This window comes from Trachinotus anak, unplaced genomic scaffold (genome assembly GCF_046630095.1).
Source record: "Trachinotus anak isolate AG129_WGS33_773 ecotype Australia unplaced genomic scaffold, CSIRO_AGI_Tana_v1 ptg000031l, whole genome shotgun sequence".
NCBI lineage: Eukaryota > Metazoa > Chordata > Actinopteri > Carangiformes > Carangidae > Trachinotus > Trachinotus anak.
The window spans coordinates 1,012,657-1,024,425 of record NW_027273882.1 but is presented as its reverse complement, the minus strand read 5'-3'; the positions used below and the strand labels follow the sequence as shown (position 1 = coordinate 1,024,425).

General features: G+C 39.2%; 1 long non-coding RNA gene across 1 annotated transcript; it reads left to right on the top strand.

Moving 5' to 3' along the window:
- The first annotated feature begins 4,609 nt into the window (after positions 1–4,609).
- Positions 4,610–9,632, top strand: LOC139612413 (uncharacterized). Its single transcript, XR_011686534.1, has 3 exons — positions 4,610–4,937; positions 5,059–5,106; positions 8,072–9,632. It is a non-coding gene; the product is annotated as an uncharacterized lncRNA (long non-coding RNA).
- The last annotated feature ends 2,137 nt before the right edge of the window (positions 9,633–11,769 follow it).

The window sequence follows — 11,769 nt, the reverse complement described above, 5'->3', positions numbered from 1 at the left end:
CTGTGGTGATACCACCTGATACACCTCCTTTTGGTGTTAAGAGATACACAACAGTGCATCACAGTTTCCCCCGGTGGGAGTCAGATATTAAATGCTCACTGCGCTGAGAAAAATCCAACTCCCAGCTTGTTATTCAGGCAACAGAGAGTAACTTCAAGAATCTAAGTATTAATAGAGTCTGACCTTTTAGTCAGGCATGCATGGGTGTGTACATGTGTACACATGAATATACGGTACACGCACAGGAGCGCACACACATGCAATAGCCCATAACAACTTTGTAGTAACTCAGCTCGTCACTAGCCGCTCTGTGTGCAGACAGTGAGCTAAGGAGCAAAGCTCATATTAGTATCCTTGACTTTCTGAGCCATGGTGGTTTCATATGCAGCGAGTGTAACTCAATAGGTCCATCAATTACCTCTGTTTCCTAGGTGTCTTCACAAACAACAGCTGCAGAGTTTAATAAACTAGCCATGCAACTCAATCACACGGGCTAAAATATCATGAAGCCTGAAAACCAGCAGGATGATGAAAGTAGGCTCTTCTTGTTGTCAACACAATCCATCTGCCTATCTGATAGGTGCATACTGCCTGAAAAATGTGTCCGTATTCTCAACCCTTTTGTTATTTCGATGGAGGCTGTCCCTGTTCTCAGAATGACGCGCTGTAACGTGGTATGTTGCTTGGCATCGAGGCATGCTGTCGCTGTATTAAGTTGCCACAGGCTTCATTTTTGGTTGTGGGACAGAGGTAAATTTTTTCCATGGTAACTGGAACCTCATTCAAAACTCTGTCCTTGAATAGATATGAGAACGTCTCTCTTCTTTTAGATTGAATTAGAGCCACTGGATCATACTCATGCGGCTGTTCGGGTCCTCCTTTACTTTACTTATCTGCAGAGACAAAAAAAAAAAAAAAAAAGAAACATAAAAATAAAAGATGAAATGGAAAATAATTTCAGTGAAAGTGTAACTGTGTGTGTGTGTGTGTGTGGGCTGCAGAGGGTGTTTCCCAAACACCTTCAGATGTGGTGCAGAAGGTGAGCCTCAACATACTATAAATCTAAACTTAGACTGTGATGAAACAGATTAGACTCATGCTCTTTCCATAACTCTTTGTACCAAATTGACTGAATTTGGTTTCCTTTGAGGAAAGTTGAAAATTTAGAGATGAAACTAAATTTTGCAGATTGGTGCCATATTGTCTGGGTGGATCTGTGAACTTATTTTCTTCTCATCTTACCTTTAAGAAAAAGAGATGTTGGTCTGTAAAGGTGTCTCTACAGTCAAAACTAGTTTTGTCCTGAGTCTCATCTAACCCATGGATGTACTTTATTACCAACAGGCTGCTGGGCCAGAGCCTCCATATGAAGTAACTGTTAATATTTCTCATTTGAAAATCATAGAGCTCAGTTAAAAGACACAAAACAACCAAACAGTGATGCAAAATGAGCAAAAGGAGATGCAAAAGCACCAGAACGAGACACGAAATGACAAGAAAGATAGATAAAATAACTACAAAGAGACAAAATAACTATAAACAGAGAAAAAAAAAAAGACTACAAAGACATAAAAACCTACCGCAACAAGATACAAAAAGAACACAAACAGACACAAAATGATCATACAGAGTTTGTGTCGTTTGTTTCTTCCAGCCTGGGGTTCCTGTACAGCAGGGGGTGACTTTTACCTGTGTCTCCCCAGAGGCTTATTTTCTCATAATCTGTCACATCTGAAGTACACATACAGTAAGTCTTCACAAGTGAATCTGAACAACTTGTATTTGCAGCAGCAGGATTGGTGCACTGGTGAGTATCTAAAGCAGCAGGATGGTTTCATAGGATTTGTTAAATATAAGAAAAATACAGAATTGCTTCAGATGTGGAGAAGAAGAAAAATAACGTTAATATGGACATGCTTTTGAGAGAAAGGAAAAGAAAAACTGGTGATGCTCATAGATCACATCCAAAATGTAACAAAGTCTGTTGTGCTCACAGGTTCACAGGTCAGTGATGTGCAAGAGAAAAATGCTGAATTAGCCCAGACAGACACACAACTCCCAGCGCTCTCCTGCTACAGTGACTCTTGAGAAACACACATGAAAAGGAATCTTATTTTACTCAAATTCATTTTGGCTTGTTTCGTTGCTAGTTACTCCAGTATTGTTATAGGCCTACACATGCAGGGAGACTGTAATCATTACAAAATAAACAACAGAAGGCCTTTTTCTCAACACTCATTCATGCCCTGTGTGGTCCCAACCTTTTCACCACACTGTGGCTCTCTCACAGCAGGAGGGCAACAAAAGCTCACACACAGCGTAAAGACGGATGACACATAAACACCACATTGTACTTTGAACATCCATTGTTTCTTTAGGTTCCCATTTTTTTATTTTATTTTATTTTATTTTTTTAAAGAATGGAAACATCAGTAGAGCTGAATCAGGACTTTTATAAATAGCACAGACTGTGATAACACAACAGAGCTTCTCAGTGGGGCCGCTGAAGCTCCCTGCAGCAGCTCATACTGTAACAGGCATGAAGGAAGAGGCTGCTGCACTCTGGTGGACACAAGAGGAATCTATGACCGTGGTATTTATTTCCACTGTGTATTGGGAGAAATTTTTTGAGTTAAAATGTTAAAAAAAAAAAACCCAAAAAACAAAACACCAACTTCGCAGATTTCATCTTGTATTTCCAGTGTAACTGTTGCATAATTATCTCAGCTCTGACAGTACAAACGCAGTTCCGGGAAAACACCCACAGAGGCTCCGATTCTTCTGAAGACTTTGCTCTGGTAGTTTGATAACTGCCGTTTGAAACACACACACTTTCATGTATTTTATGTGGTTTGTGTATCTCCATTAAGTAATGAAAGACTCTTCTTACAGTAAGATAGATCAATCTGAAAATAAATAATTCAAGAACTCACATGTAAGAGATTCTGGGCTCAGACTTTAATCACTGTAAATTAGTGTATTAAAGTATTTATTTGGGAAACAGCTGACAGAGTGAACAAATCAATCGACGGTCTTGGCCTCACTGAAGTGGATTTTAATATATATTAGAATAGTAGAACCCAGTCATTTTTAGGTATCAGATTATATTGCAGATTTTTTTACACCATGTATAGAAGAGCTTTTGTCTACAGACTATTTCTGACTCAGTTTAGTAAAATGTAAAATATTAGTGCCTAGAAAACGTTATAGACAGTAAACAGGCCGTGGCAGTGCAGAACGAGCATCGTCTGGAAAAACATTTCTGATGCTTCTGTTTTGTTAATGGAGAAAACAGCACAAAAGAAACGAAGGTTTTCTTGTTATAGCAAGATTAGGGCTGCAACTAAATCATTTCCTCAAATAATCTGTTAATTGTTTGTCAGAAAGTCTTGAATAAAGCTCAACACATTAGTTAATTATAAAAATGCCAATCAAATTGATTAATGGACAAATGGTTTAAGCTCTTAATACTTTGCTATTTCCACGATTCTTTCTTGCTATACTGATAAAGTAATTTTAAATGCTGGTTCGGCACTGCTCTAACTATTTTTAAAAAGACTGACATTATTGTAGGTTTCACTTTTTCGAGACATAATTTTGCCGTTTTTTGTCCATCCAGTAGATCAAAGCTGATTAATACAATAAGTTTGACTAAAACATGTCATTTATCTCAAGGGTTGTTTGAAACAGTAATAATGCTGCTGCTGATGCGTGTTGTCTCTGCTGTGCTGTACTGTGAGAGTCTGTCTCAGCTGTCAGAACCACACTAGCTGACTTTGGATGAGACACAACTTGACCTGAGCTGAATCACCTGTCCACCAGTCGCTCCTTCTCGCCCCCTCTCTGCCTTGATTTGTACGCCACAGCAGCTGTACCAGCCCTCTGCTCTGATGAATGCATGTTTATGAGATGCTGCATTAAAGCAGTCATTGTCCAGATTCTTTTGTTCGTATTTCTCTCTGTCTCCTTGCGGACTTCTCTTCTCTAAGAAGTGCTCCACTGACATGACAGGACAAGGTAGGACAGGCCGGGGCACGGCAGGACAGAGGGACGCAGCGTCAGGCAATAAAAGTGTCATTTTTCACCTCGTTTATAAACAGGTCGTAATGTTGAGATGAGCCATTGCCTATTATGGGCTCGGTCCAGCCTGTGACATCAATAAACAGAGCAGGACAGCTCTCTGCGAGTGCCTGGGCTGAACCAATGAGGAGTGTGTTTTAACAAACCAGCGTGGGATGTTGGGAGTCTGGACTAGCTCGTCCCATGGTAACCCAGGTAGACAATGTACATGTTATGGTTGAGCCTGGGAACAGACTCGGGTCTAACACTTATCAAGCTGTCTTGTGAGGCACAAACTTTGGATCATGAATATTACAGAGGTTATGGGGTTATGGGACAGCTTTATTACTCTGACAAACACCATTTCTCAGGAGGGCTGAGGTGGGAGGACAAGACAGCCATATTGCCTGCCTCTTTTGCTTTGCAAAACAGGCTGTTGAACTTTTTAACTCCCCTGCGTGACTTTTGATTCACCTTTATCCTGCACCGCTTGACCCATGCTGTTGCTGCAAATGAGCATCTATCTTTAGACGCCATGATTCAGCGCGCTGTGTCAGATCGCGACAGGACCGAGGCTGAAAGGCTGCAGGAATTTAGGGAAATGTGTCTGATGTGACTGAGATGAGAGTATGAGCTTTGTGAAACGCGTCTCCTGTGCTGTTTCTACAAACCCTGCTTGTTTCTGATGCTTTTTTTTTTTTGTTTGTTTACATGCTGTTAAAGTCAGCACTCACAAGAGCTCGTCTGCTCTTTGGACAGTGATGCAGATTTTTGTCATAATGCAGGTGGCTGGCTTCAAGAGGAGGAAAGGACAGAGGGAACAAGGAACAAGGAAGTGAAAGAAGTAGGAGGAACAGATGGAGAGACATCTCCCCTCCGTATGTTCAGTACGCCTCTAGTCCATATGCATGCAGCTCGTGTCCTCCTTGTTCTCTCAGTTCACATAGGCAGCAGTGATGCATTGTGAATTTATACACCTCTCATTAATCTCCTGCACAGAGAAAGCAACAACAGGCCTGTGACTGAATGCTTTGCCATGACTAATAGGTAAGAAAGGGACACACCACCCTCTTGTGCACAAAGGAAGCACTGCACTTTTGCATTACTGTTTTTTTATTACCAACATACACGATTGTTCCTTTACGTTCTGAGGTGCCAGGAACTAAAGTAATCTGATCTTTTCACTGTAAATAACAATGACAATAATAATAATAATAATAATAATAATAATAATAATAATAATAATAATAATAATAATAATAATAATCATCATCATCATCATCGTCATAATCATAAAACAGTTAACCACTGCAATTTTAAACAAGAAGATCATATTATGGCTTGTGGGGAAAGAGGTAAGTGTAAGCCTCTCATTTGAGTTCTACATTTTCATAACCACAGGCAACACAATTAAACTATTTAGTAAATATTCATACACTGCTAATGAATTCAATATAGCTATTTCCAATGACTGGTTTTTGCTGTACATTTGCTATACTTATTTTACTTATAATCACTGATTTGTTAGCTATATAGCTTGTTAGTTTTTATTTCAGTGTCACGCCAAATGTTTGGCTCATTTCACAATGGGACAAGATGCCACTAAATAGCAAACGTCTGAAATATAAAATATTCCATTAAAACATAAAGAAAAGATATCTATCACAACAATATATACACATTTACACAATTTCAGGGATGTGTTTACGTCCAAAGTTTCAACAACAAAGAGCAGAAAACAGGACAGAAATACTATAATCAAGTTTTAGCCGATAACAGGCTTTGTTCTTCATTTTGGGCTTTTTTCAAACTTCAACAACTACATGAATATCTTAACGGTTTTGTGTTCAAATATACAGTAAGGGCTGGGCATACTGCTACTGTAATCAAAATGCAACAGGCAAAGACTCACTTCATATTATCTGTAGGCCTAGTGTTTTAGGTTGTACCTGCAGCACGCATTTGCTCAGGTCTTTAAAGAAGCAAAACAGTGAATCTATTAATCCAAAAGAGAGCACACACATCAGTACTGTTGTGAAAGAAAGACGTTTTTTTTCTTACTTCAGTCTCAAATGGCAGAGATGTATAACACTGTTGAAAAATGACTGAACAGGATGGAAAAAACAGGATTGTGAAAGCTCCCAGGGTGATTTTATGAGGGTGTGGATACTTTTGGCTCCAAACTAGCACAGAAACCTACATAAATTAAACTTCATTTGGCTATCAGGAAGTTAGACTACCCTGAAAGCTACTTATTGTACTGCATGAGGGTGTAGAGGATATGACTCTTCATCTGAAAATCAAATAACTGTCACAGTGGATCCTGAACAGTGAGTAGTAATAATGGCCCTCTGATGGATCAAGTGGAAATCTATAGGTTCAATAATATTATGATTGGTTTGATGATTGCTCCCATAGATACGGTGTAAGAGCCAAGAAATGTGATGCCAGGTTAAGGGACCCGCACACCCTAAAATGTCGATGATGTTCCAGTCTTTAAATATGGTGGTGAAAAATAAGTTGCTTCGTGAACATAGGATAATTTTTCTTTTTTGTTTTTAACTTTCTTTTTATTGGTGTTTTGGGCCATACATTAGTACAATCAAGCATTTTTCAATCACACAGTAGAACCCATGGACAATGCAGTCCATTTGTTCCAGTATTTAATATATTGATCAGATCATAGTTAGTTTTTGTCAGTTTCTCCAAACAGTGTATTGGGATCCAGTCATTCTTTGATGGTGGGTTTGCCTGCTTGCAGCCAAAAGTACTTTATAAAGATATTCATCCTGGGCCATGAGTTTGCCTGGAATTTTTCCCAAGCTAGAATATGAGAAAAGAGAAACCTACTTCTATTGCAAAAATGTTCCTTATTTCTTTCAATCTCTTGCCAATATGAATGGATTAGAGGGAGGTCCCAAAATTATGAAAATGATCTGGCATTGGCTTACCACACTGCCTCCAATGTTCATCCTGTCCCTGAAAACCCCACTGTACAAATTTCAATTTTTGAGTAAAAAAAATATTGTATTATGTTCTTGTGGGAAAGTTCACACCAGGATGTAGAGCTGGTAGTCCCAGCTTTCCAATCATCCACAGATATCTCCAGGAACGTTTCCCTCTACCATTTCTGTTTGGCCTGAAAAGCTGAATATCTGGAGATTTGCAGTCTATTATATATTTGTGATCTTAGATGTTTATCTAATTATTTATCTTTAGTGTAGTGCAGTTGGAGTTGGGCTTGGTTCTCCATCCTGGACAATGGGAAACCCCATCTTCCGCAGGTCATCTGCAGCCTCTTTTGCATCATTGTAGATCCAAGGTCCAATGTCTGGAAACACCTTAAGCTTGACGGGTGGTGGGGTCGAAAACTGTACTCGTCTCTCCTGCAGTACTCTTCCTTTCCTCACCGTTAGATTTGACTAATCAAGTAAAAGTCCATGCAGTGGAGAGAATCTGGTCTATGGTTTCGCACTTGAGAAAGGTTGTCACCACGGACCTTGGCAGAGTGACATGAGGTGGCTGTAGGCTGGGAACTCTGTGGTAGCACTTTATATGAAAGTTCACCTAACAGCAAAAAATAGTAAATAGTAGTTGGACAGTTCAGATGTCTTGTTTTTTGTTGAAAAGATAAAAGTGGTGATGTTGGTCTTATATGAAGGTGATAAGCTACATACTGTCTTACTCTGAGTGAGCTTTACAGTTTTCTTATAACAGTTATATACTTACATCAAACTTCTTCAAACCTACTTCAAAGATCCAGACTGAACATAATAACAATCAAAACAGTCTCTGTGTTTTTTTTCAGGGAGAGTGACACAACCTCAGCACTACCCTACGTTAGACGTCAATGATTTAGTTCCGCACTGATTGGACTGCTACTAAATGGATCTATAAGGCTCAGACTCTACATAATGTTGAACTGGCACTGACACACTTTCCCCAGCTCTCTCACAGCCATTAAACTGTGCTTTGTTCCTGGTGTCTCACTTGCTTTATTCTTTCATTTCAGGCCTCTCCTTATGTTTCCCACTCCCTCTCCCTCTCTACATCTCCAGGATCCTCGGTGGGCTTGTAAAGGAGCTTTAATAGAGAGGAATATAAATCTGCAAGTGACAAACTCCAGTCATGGCAGAGCGGGGGCCGGTGTGTAAGTTGTGAACTGCTGCGCAGTAAAACCAGGACCTCCAAGGCTCCTGTGCCCCCTGTGATTCCCGCTGGCACTGCCGTGAGACCCCACAACCTCTCGGTCTGAACCACAACACACAGCCAAGACGCTCTGCGCTTTTTTTTAAAGCCTAGACTGAAAGTGAACAGTCATTGGGCCAATGCTGCCTGGAGGACTTTGGAGCTTAGGCTGGCAGAGTTAATGCAGTCTTTAAAATCAGTTTTTCAGGCAAACTTTTATTAGATTTATTACTTATTCTGTCTACATAGTATTTCAATTTCCTTTTATTTTCCAGGATTTATTAAACGCTGCTGGCAAAGATTTTTGAGACATGGTTTGCAATATTCCGTAAAAAGATTTTTTTTTATTTAAAAATCTCACAAGAACTTCATTATCTTAAACAGGTCCAGTAACAGGCTCGTAGCCCAAAGGAATACGATACGGCCATGGAGGAAAGTCACAAGTAAATAGATTTAAAGTTATATCCTTAAGATTTCAGCCCTGATGGATTTTGGAGACACCTGTGAATTCTGATGGCCGCTAACCATGACAATAAATAATATAAAAACAGGGTTTGATTTCAATTTCAAATACTGTAAGAGAATAACGACTGTAATGTTAAACCCCACCAGTGCAAGGGAAACTGTTTTTCTGCCCACTGTTTAAGCCGCTTGCACAAAAAACTGAATCCTGTATCAGTCAACATATCGATTCTTCTGAAGTTCTGGCTCTTATGAGCAAATATGTTCATGTTTAGTTTCAATTCATCTTTGTGTCTTATGATCAAAGCAACATGTGCATTGATGTTGAGGGGAAAAGGATGTACTAAATAACTTTTAAAAACTGTACACCATCACATTTTCCGCCCACGACCACTATGAAGTCAGAAAGATTAGTGACATGGTTTGATTTGAGTAAAACCTGAATAAAAGTAGCTTTGAATTACAGCTGCCACAATCATTTGGCTGATCAATGAAATTTGGTTTTCATAATTTTTCTAGCAAAAAAAGCCCCAAATTATCTGGTTTCAGCTTGTCAAATGTGAAGATTTGCTTTCTTTTCTTTGTTGCATCGGATATTCAACTGAATATCTTTGGGTTTTGGACTCGTGGGAGAATAAAACAAGAAATTTTAATATGCAAATTGGCCTGTGGAAAATTTGAGTATATATATTTTTTAATTTTCTGTTACTCTATAGACAAAATGATTAATTCAATAAATAACTCCAATAATATTGTTGGAGAATTTTCAACATAAACTTAAATAAATAATAAATAAAATAAATCATAACTAGGACTTGCACATATCTGGATTAGATTCCAACAAGAACCACCTCTCTTCGATTAGGATGTTAGCACTACAATTTCCATCATTTTATGGATGAATAAATTGAACCTTGAACCTCCTGTGGCTCTTTTATTCAGCCTGCCAGCTTGTAAAAGGAACAAAAAACTGCTAATAAGAGTGAACCGTTTCCTTAAAAATGATGATGAATATGAGGAGGAGGAAAAGACGTGACAGAAAATGCAGAATGCCAGGAGTGATCTAACCCAACACTGAGGTGTAAAAAAAAAAAAAAAGGCAGATATCAAACAGTTTGTGAGCTTGTTAAATCTTAAAACCAGAGATTCTGTGTGTCTGATGCAATGTGACTGGATGCCATTGTGGTGATGATGATGATGATGATGATGAAGGGGGGAGATGCTATTAAACATCATGACATGCTGTAATTCCCACACAGAGAATTTACCGAGCGTCCATGGGGTGGCACTGCAAAGTTTCCAACAGAAAGCAGGCTGTACAGTACGGTAACACTTCCTTGTCTTAAAATGGAAGATAAACCGACTTTTAACTGTTAAAACAACAGATCGGACTCACTGGCTGCTGAACTGGAGGCTGCAAATGTCCTTTGGATTTCTGTTAGAATAATGGAATGATAGATTTAACAGGCCCAGCTCCCAAATTAATAATTCTGTTCCACATTGCAGAGCGTAGCGAATCTGTCAGATAGTTTTAACAGCTTTTTGACTCCACCTTTTTCCATTTTGCTTGAGTTGAATTTGGCTCTCTGTTTTCCATTCCCCAGCAGCTGTGTTTTGAGTCATTTACAGCTCAGCTGACATTGCTGCTCCATATAATGGATTAGAGGACAATGAAATCATTTTTTGAGAAATGCCTTTGGGGAAATGATGGATTCAGTAAATACAACAGCTGATAAAATCTGACTTTGACTTCATATTGTGTTGAAAATCTTGACAGAGATGTAGTGAGGTGGAAAATCACGTTTTCATTACTCATTTTAGGGTGATCACGGTGAAAGAAGGAAAGTGTTGAATTCCTGCATGGAGTGAAAATGCAATGTTTCGATCACAGACCTTCATCAGGTATCTAGTGAAATAATAATAAGAAAAAGTTAAAGCAACTGGGGTATGACAGTAAACTGAAGGAAAAAAAAAAACAAATTTTCTTCTTCTTCGCTATATATATATCTGACGCATGCCGCCATTGTTGCATTTTCTACTTTAAATTCACAACAAAGATCAAGATTTGAAACTTCTGAACAATCACCACAACTAATATAAAACTTACTGTGCATCCAAGCAAAATATTACAAATGCGTCAGAGTATGTGATGCAGAATCTTTTATGTGACTTTTGTTCCACTGTTTACGTCATTGATCATCTGAATACCTTTTTAATGAATTCATTTTATTATGTGAAACATGGCCTACCTCACAGCCCTCCACAATTGCAAATACATTACATGATTATTAATTAATTGATTATAAATTACCAGAGGGTTAACCTAACGTACCATAATAAAATGATTATTTACTGTTGATAAATTCATATAAAAATGCTGTAGTTTTATATTATGTTGTCAGCAGCTTCAGTGTGAAACTTCCAGGAAAATATTCACCCACTGTGAAATAACTGGGTCTACATGCTTGATCACACTGGGTGGCAGGACTGGCACAGCACTGGAAAGCATTACTTCTGCATAGTGTTAATGGACTTACTTAACTCCTGGGTCCTGACTTGTGTTTTCCAATGAATTAAAGTGTCAGGGGCCACAAATCAGAGTCTGGGATAGGTCATGTGGGTACTAGAGGAGGAGTGTGGGCCTGGTCGGCTCTGTGCTCTCTCTTAATGGTTTGTTCCCTGAACACATAAAACTGGAGCCTTAAACCCGACCTGTTGTTACTGAGGCCCCATTTATACTCCCATCTACCCGTAACACACACCCACATGCACCCACAACCACACATGCATGCCATTACATGCTCATACACAGACTAACGCACTCGGTGCTGCCATCTCTCCCTAAGACAGATCTACTCCCACATGAAAACACACACACATGCTAACTCCACATCCCCTCTGTGCTTTGGCAGACCTGTTACATTTACTCAGCTAAATGAATTAAGTAATCGCACAATCCCGCAGCCTCTGCATTACAGAGGAATTTCCATATTACAGCATCTGATACTCCCTGTTCACAGCTCTCCTACGCCACTAATGCAAGACCCCGGCCAGGCGGGC